Genomic DNA, 8,888 nt, shown 5'->3' with positions numbered 1-8,888 from the left:
TGGTAAAGAATCTACCTGCAATGCAGGAGACCTAAGTCTGGTCCCTGGGTTGGGAAGATCCCCTGGAAGAGGGCATGGCAACCCACTCAAGTATTCCTGTCTGGAGAATCCCATGGACAGAGAAGCCTGGTGGGCTACAGTCCATGAGGTCACAAAGAGTTGGACATGACTGAGTGACTAAGCATAAGCATAACAATGGGTCAAGGAGCAGTAAAAATCACTAGACAAGTCTGTGATATCCTGTCCCTGCAGCTCTGTGTCAACAGCCTCAAATTTGGCAACAACATAGCTACTTTTGAATTCCAGTTCTATTGCTTTAGGGCTGCGTGAGCTTCATTAAATCCCTAAGGCTCTCGGAACTTCTGTTTCATCGGTTACAACATGGGGAAAGTAACATAAACAGAACTGCAGAAAGGTTCAAATACAAGTAATGTGCATGAGTTTCTTTGTGAATTCTGAAGTTCTCTAGAAATATTAGTTGCTATTATCAAAGAAGAGAAACATTCCCACTGTTTTTATTGCTTTTACAGTGACCTTCTCTTGGCAACTAGCTGCCATATGACAGTGCAGATCTGTCTTGTTGGAATGGAGTCACCTAAGTCTAGCCCTGTATCATCTGTCTTACACTGAAGTTTCTCCTTCAATGTAAGACACTGCTAATTTGAATATTTGGCCAGTCTCTATCTGATACACCAAGTTTCAGATAGAATCTGACATACCAAAGGAAACTTCAGTGGTTTGTAGTGCCGGAAATTAGAGATGGCTATGAATGGTGTCTGGAGAAGATTAAGTCTGGGATAATAGTCTTTGAACTTGATTATTTTCCTCTGTTTACTTCCAAGTTCCTTTTCCATGATACTATACTCTCTATTCCAGTCTCTCCTCCAATAGTGATTTGGTGATATCTTCTGCTCAAAATCTCTATTAAGGAGAGAATCAAGTTAAAAAACAGCCAGAGACAGCTCTAGGGACAGTTTTTACAGGTAATGCTCTCTTGTGGTTGAAGAGCATTACATCAAGCAAAAGTGTTCAAGATAGCCCATACTTTATCGAAAAAAGTAGCATGCCCATTATATGAAAAGCTGCACAGTATAAAATCATTACAAAGGGGGTATTAAGCTGTAGAGCTTCTTTACGTAGATCATCTCATTTAGTCTCCACAAATCTTTAGTGAATTGGGCTTCATACCATATTTTACAGATAATGAAACAAGCTCAGGGATTTTAATGACTAGCCTCAAGCTAAGACTCATTCCTGAAAGAGGCAAAACTCCATTCTACTTCTGCTGACTCTAAGACTGATGTCATGTCTGCTGTAGTCATTCTTTTACTTCCCTCCCCAATGATAAACACTTAGATGTTATGGTTGTGACAGTCACTGAAAAATAAAATGCCAGTGTATTAAATGCAATGTGTTTGTGACTACGGAATCAGAAGTTCTTGAGTGTGTTCAATCAACATGCTACAAACATTTAATGCAAACTAGTGTAGACCAAACTTGTGGTAGGCACTGTCACTTTCATGACAAATAAAACATGCTTCCTGCTATCAAGAGAGTTGTGATCTCATGGAAGAGAGAGTATATCTTTCATAGGTCACTAAAGAGTACAGGTTTTATGACTGAGGTGTCCAAAGACTTCAGTGGGCATGGATGAACCAGAAATGGACAAAAATGATTCCCTATGGGGAGTAGGGGGAATGGAATAGGAGACAAGGATAGATAGGAGAATTTTCTGAATGCATGGTTATGTGGTTTTGACTTTTAAACATTGTGTACTTTTACATATTACAGAATTAAGATGAATTAAGAAAAAATCCTACAGAGGGGGCATGTAGGAACAAGACACTCACTTCTCCTGGGAACTGGGGAGAGGCCAAAAAGACTTCATAGAGGAAGTGACCTTTGAAGTGAATGCTTTATTGTTTGTCATTTTTCACATATTTGTGTGAAATTTAACTTAGTTCAAAAGGTGAGTGAATGAATCCTTAAACTGTGATTATAATGAATTTTTTGTCTTCAAATACAGATCCTGCTACTAGTTGCAAAACCTACCCAAATGAGAGACTACATGAGAAAGGACAGGCATGGGGAAGATGAGGAGAGGGTGAGTTTCTTTGGTGGTTATCAATAATGTGGTCACAGGGAAATTTTACCACTCTGAACATTATTTGAAACTTAGGAAAACTTTGGGTGATTTCAAAATCATATCCAATGTCAGAATTCAACACAGAATTACCAATAGACTATTACCCACATTGTGGATGTATTTTTTTTTTTTTTTGAGCTATCATTTTGAAGAGTCCCTTCTAAGCCAACAAATGATTATTCTTCACAATAGAATGTAAACCTAGATTGAGGAATTTACTAATTGTTCTTCATGGTTATGGTCATTTAACCATAAAATATTCATGGCCTAAGTCTTGTGACCCTTCACCTTTCTTTCTCCTAGGAAGAAGAGAAAATTGCTCAGAAGGATGACCTTCCCACCTGGGTCAACAAGAGCTGCAACTGGTTCTAAAGAGGGTGTCTTATTGCTGTCAAACTGACCGAAGTTGTCACAGGTGAAACCTGCTGTCACAGCATCTTGCTCAGAACCAGCCCCTTAGCTTGCTGAATCAAGCTGTGCTGACTTCTAGTGATAGAATTTTAATGTGAGGAATGACAGAGGCCTTGGAGTTAATGTGTGCATGGAGGTGACAGTTTTGAATGTCAGCCAAAGCACAAAAGCCTGTCTGAAATTAATTTTGGGGAGTGGTAGAAAGTTGTAGGAAGAGGGAGAGAAATCGTATGAGGGAGAACTGAGATTGGTTGAGTCAAATCTATTGCCATCTACTACAATGAAAGCATCATTCAGCACAGACATATGATGTCTGAGCCTGGGAAGAACTAGCCTCATCAGATAACTCTGCTTATTTAATTTTTGATCAATCTAGTATGCAAACTGCCACATTTAGATGTCTATGATCCTATTCCCCTTTGTAAAAATGGAGTTGCAAAAAGTAGACATGGATCTCCTGATGATATGATCTAGAATTTAATCATTAAAGGGGGAAATGATTTTCTGGTGATAAGTGAGCCAAACAATTTTATACATTTTAATCTTCCTTTTACATTGTAATGTATTAAAAACTCTCAAAATTTTCCCATTATCTAGAGGAAAACATTCAGATCTTTAATCTATAACAGGCAGGATAATGCTCTCTCAAAGAGGTCCACATCCTAATGTCCAAAACCTATGAATACATTACACTACATGGAAAAGAGGAATTAGGTAGCAGATAGAATTAAGTTTATTAAGACAAGATGACTTTATGATAGAGAGGGCTCCTTTGAATTATCTGAGTGGGCCCAATGTAATCACATATGCCCTTAAAAGTGGAAACAGAGGCAGAGGAAAACTTAGAGTGAGGTAATGTGAGACTCAACTGACCATTGTGGGCTTTGAAGGTGGAAAGGACTATGAGTCAAGGAAAGCAGCAGCCTGCAGAAGCTGAAGGCAAGGAAATGGATTCTTCTTTGCAACTTTCAGAAGAAATACAACCTTGCCAATACCTTGATTTTAGCCCATCAGTATCAGATTTCTAATGTACAGAACAGGAGCATAATAAATTTGTGTCCTTTTGTTGTATTAAGATGTTGTAATAGCTTGTTACATCAAGAAAAAGAAACTGGTACACTTACCTTCAAGCTCTTTCACAATGTTATCCTGGTTTGTCCTTAGTTACCCTAGATCAACCCTCTTTCTGAACTCTGAACACCGGTCTCTAAACACACTTTGTACATTACACAATTTTTCACTCCATTTTTGTGGGTCTGGAGTCAAACATGTTTTCTTCTAAGATTGATGAGGGCTAGACAGACCCCACTGAGGGGCTAGCTACTGCCAGGAGACGGATGGATTCTAGTGCTAGTTATGGTGAGGAATATACTTAAAGTGGGTTGAGAGAGGAGCATTTGGGTCAGGGTCCTTGAGAAAAGGCATAAGCCAAAGATGAACACCCACTTTCAAGGATGAGTCCAAATACCAGTTCTAGAATTACAAATATGAGACAACATCTAGATTCTGAGGCCAGATGGCAATAGAAAAAAAGCAAAAAGCAAGGGATAAAAGGGATGTTCTGGGATATGTGTTAACAGGTTTTGAGAGGTGTATGACTCATTTTTGTGGTGACCAGTGTGGGAGGTTACTTCGTGTTGATATATAGGTACTATTTATGTGCAGCTATTAGTGCCCTCCAACATCTTCCACCATCTCAGTTCTGCCTATCCTTCAAAACCTAGCTCACCTCCAACCCCCTCCACAACAGTTTTCCTGAATATTCAAGTCCTAGTTATCATCTCTTCTTTAAAAGTCTTTGCCTTTGCCCTTTATATACCCCTCATTTGAAAGCTGCAATTCATAGCCTCATATTTTTAATTACATAAAGCTGTTGTATGCACAATGAAAAAATTCACATAATATAGTAAGCAGACATTTAAAACCTTTCAGAACCTTACTGAATGTAACCACTTTATATTATGGTATTTATCTTCCTATACTGGTATTCTTTATTCTCTGCAGTATTTTTTATATGCACATGCATATACATGTCATATATATTCTCCAAAATGAAGCTTGTTGAAGGAAATTCTACATAATATAAATTATTTTTACCAAGTTTGTTACATATTAAATTACACATATGTTATTTTACAATAACAATACCTGTAGTGTTATTCTGACGTAAAAGCTTTTCACCTGTATATGTTGTTTCAACACAGTCTGTGTAAATAGGTTGAGATAAGAAAGAAAAATTTTATATATTTTTTTCTATTCCCACTGATGCTTAGCATAGTATATTGAACATTTTAGAGGATAAATAAATATGTATATCAATTGACTGATTAAAAAGTTGTGACCTGAAAACCTTGGAAAACCTTCTTACCTAGAAATGGGTGGTATTTGTTATTAATATGCTTTCAAATTTTAACCAAGGAATTTCAACAAATTTTTTTGCACAAAGAATTTTTTAAAAGCTGTACCTCATTGCTATTTTCACAGTGGTCAGTTTATTATAAATCTAGAGATTTGTCAATTAGCACCAGAATTACTTGTTAAAATGGGAAAGAAGATAAACAGAGATAGAGTTCTTGTTAACTCATTAATATTCCTTATAATGAAAAATATTGCAGGGAAGAAATAGCCAAGGCAATATGTGTAATCAATCTAGCTGGGAAAAGTGATGCAATTTGTTATCTTTACAGAGTTACTCTGTTCGCTAGTCAGCTACTTGGCATATTTATCAAATGCCTGGTTGGTGCATAATAGTGTACTCTGGACTTCATGTTACTTGTGATTCATTCATTCATTTATTCACTATTCATTCTTTAACATGCATTTTTGGCAAATCTATTGTGTACAAGTCGCTGTGATAGGTAGTGGAATAATGAAGCTGAGCAAGACAGTTTTATCCTCACAATACACTCAGTGGATAGAAAAACAATTATAAATGGATTTTGATGCACAAGCAGGAGGACTATCTCTATTCCCAAATAGTTTAAAGTTGAATAGAAAGAGGATACTACAGAATAGTGTAGTCTTTTTTTTTTTTTTTCTGATTGCAACATTAGTCCCAAGAATGGCTGATTTTGGCAGAAATATAGTCCTAAAGTAGGCTTTGTCTTTGGCAAGACTGACAACTAAGGTTCAGGCTATGCCCATGACTCAGCAGACATCTGAGCAGGTAGAAAGGTAAGTTGCAAACATTCATGCATAAAAGGCATTGTATTAGTTTACTAGGGCTGCCATACAAAGTGCCACTGATTGGGTGGCTACAACAAAAGACATTTATTTTCTCGCAGTTTTGGAGACTAGAAGTCCTAGATCAAAGTATTGGCAGGGTTGGTTTCTTCTGAAAACCTCTCTCCTTGGTTTTATAGGTGGCTGTCTTCTCCATGTCTTCCTCTGTGTGTGTCTGTGTCCTAATTTACTCTTCTTACAGAGGAAATCATCGTATTGGATTAGGGCCCACTGATGCACCTCACGTTAATGTAATTACCTATTTACAGATCCTAAAACAAATTCAGTTACCTTCTGTGGTACTGAGGGTTAGGATGTCAACATACAAATTTTAGAGAAACAAATCAGCTGTTAACAGGTACCAAAGTTGAGTTTAGCAGAGTTAGAAATCCTAAATTCTAAAGTAAAAGCAAATCAAATCCAGAAAGCTTATCTAGTTGGGTGCTTTTATGAACCTAGTAAAGGTGTGGCTTGGTTAAGCTAATTTCACTTTATAATTGGCTTGCATGCTACCAAATGAGTGTCTATTACTGCAACAGAGTATATGATTGATTTACCTTTTAAGGATTCTTTAAGCATTCCTTGATGCCTCTGCCCACTAAACACAACCATGAATTGCAGGAATTGAGGTGTAAATCCCTTAAGCATAGTCCCTATAGTTGGAATGTGCTGGATTATTTAACCTATTTACAACTACAAGGAACTATTCTCACTGCAATTTTATAGTACTCCAATATTGGTTCCCTAAAGCACGTAGTTGAGTAAACTGATATACCAGGTGTGATATATAATAAAATAATAGAAATAACATTAGATGAAATAATAGGGAACCAAACTAAAAATATATTAGTGTTTCCAAATTTCTCTGATGTTAAGATTCCTTTCTTAAAAACCAGTTTTAAGCCCCTTTTCTTGGATGTTCTAATTCTTGGAATTAGCGTAGGACCTGAGAATTTGTGCTTTTAAAAATGGCATCACAGGTGTTTCTTATATTTACAAAAGTTTAGCAAACAAATGGAGTCAACAGTATCAGTTTGGATCCAAGTTCTTTCTATCTGCTCTGCCATAATCAGATAACTAACATAATCACTGTTAGTTACAAAATGACAACTATAGTGATAGATGTCACAGTTAACAGTAGAAGAGGAACTGACTTTTCTTGTATGTTGCTTTCGTTGAAGAGAAAGAAAGGAATGGAGGAGGGAGGGGGAAAAGAAGGAAGAGAAAAGAAAAGAATAAGGAAGATGAGGAGGGAGAAGAGGGAAATGGGGATGGAGGGAGAAAGGAATACACATGTTCTCCACCATATCTCTCCAGTTGTCTCATCACATGCCTACCTTTAAACTACAGAGAATGGAATTACCATGTTTGGCTTAGATTATTTAGGATTTATCATTGAACTGATGAATTTACTTTGTCTGAACATATGTCTCCACAGAGGTGCATAAACAAATAACAAGAAAAACAAATAACAAGAAAGAGTGATAGAAGATTTATCAGACCAACAGTGGATGCACAGGCAAATATAATAATTTTACCTGTCAAGGTAGAATTAGGATTAGATAATTAGGGTTGTGAGAATATAGCTAAAATTTACTGTTTATTGTGTGACAATGCAGTCCATGAGGTTACAGAGTCAGGCATGACTGAGTCACTGATTGACAACTGTTGTGTGACAGAGGTTTATATATATTAAATTATGTAAGCCTCACAACTGCTATGGTGTGGTGGTGGTGGTTTAGTCACCAAGTCATGTCCAACTCTTGCCTCCCCATGGACTGTAGCCCATCAGGCTCCGCTGTCTATGGGATTTTTAATACTGGAGTGGGTTGCCATTTCCTTCTCCAGAGGATATTCTGGACCCAGGAATCAAACTGGGTCTCCTGGATTTGCCTAATTTCCCTGGTTAGAATCCAGCACAGTGTTGAATAGAAATGAAAAGAATGAATATCCTTGTTATGTTCTTGGGCAAAAAGATCATCCAATGTTTTACTAATAAGTACTATGCTAGGCTGTGTGGTTTTTGTAAATGTTCTGGTTCAACAAGTTCTCTTCTAATACTATTTTTTTTTTTAGTTTTTTTCAATCATGAAGAGTATTGCATTTTGTTATTTTTTTCCTGCATGTTTCAAAGTGATCATGTGGTTTTTGTTTTCTAGTCTATTTATGTGGTGCATTGCGTTAATTTTCAGATTTAAGCCAAGACTATATTTCTAAGATAAATCATTTTTGGTTGTGATGTATAATCTTTTTTAAATAAGTAACTGGATTCAGTTTGCTGTGATATTATTAAAGATTTTTACATCTATATTCATAACAAATGCAGATCTGTAGTTTTCTTGTGTTGTTTTTGTTAGTTTTGGTATCAGGAAAGTACTGACTTTACTGAATATATTAGAAAGTGCTACCTCTGCTTATATTTTTTGGTGGAGTTTGTAAAGAATTTGTAATACTTCTTTAAATGAAGTATCTGGTGCTGAGCTTTTCTTTGTGAGGATTTTTTAAAATTACTAATTCAATCTCTTTATTTGCTATACACTTATTCAGACTTTCTACTTCTTGATCAGCTTTGGCAATTTTTTTCTTTCTAAGAATTTGCTGATTTCATATAGTTCATTAATTTATTGTTATAGTGTTGATTTTGGTAGTAATATCCCTTCTTTCATTGCCAATGTTAGTAATTTGAATCCCTTCTTTTTCTTGGGCAATCTAACCAAGTGTTAGTCATTCAGTCATGTCTGACTCTTTGCAACCCTGTGTACTGTAGCCTTCCAGGCTCCTCTGTCAAAAGGCTTCTCCAGCAAGAATAGTGGAGTGGGTTGCCATTTCTTTCTCCAGGGGAAATTCCCCACCCAGCGACTGAACCAAAGTCTCCTGCATTGCAGGTAGATTCTTTACCATCTGAGCTACCTGGGAAGCGTAACAGAAGATTTATTCTTATTTTTGGTGTATGTCTTTTCAAAGACCACCTGTTGCTTTTCTACATTTTATTTACTGTTTTTATCCCTTCTACTTATATCCCCTGTTTTCTATTATTTTCTTTCTTCTGAAAGTGTTGATTTAAAATTGCTCCCCTCCCTTCTTAAGGTAGAAGACTAGGTTAATAACT

The 8,888-nt window shown here is 36.5% G+C and overlaps 1 long non-coding RNA gene across 1 annotated transcript; it reads left to right on the top strand.

Moving 5' to 3' along the window:
* Positions 1 to 219: 219 nt before the first annotated feature.
* LOC145504824 (uncharacterized) lies at positions 220 to 8,641 on the top strand. Its single transcript, XR_014052541.1, has 4 exons — positions 220 to 427; positions 2,027 to 2,104; positions 2,450 to 2,561; positions 7,218 to 8,641. It is a non-coding gene; the product is annotated as an uncharacterized LOC145504824 (long non-coding RNA).
* Positions 8,642 to 8,888: the final 247 nt, after the last annotated feature.

The sequence above is a fragment of the Giraffa tippelskirchi genome, chromosome 5, assembly GCF_054371585.1.
Source record: "Giraffa tippelskirchi isolate mGirTip1 chromosome 5, T2T-mGirTip1v1.2.pri, whole genome shotgun sequence".
In the NCBI taxonomy this organism is placed as follows: domain Eukaryota; kingdom Metazoa; phylum Chordata; class Mammalia; order Artiodactyla; family Giraffidae; genus Giraffa; species Giraffa tippelskirchi.
This window is presented reverse-complemented; position numbering and strand designations above follow the sequence as displayed.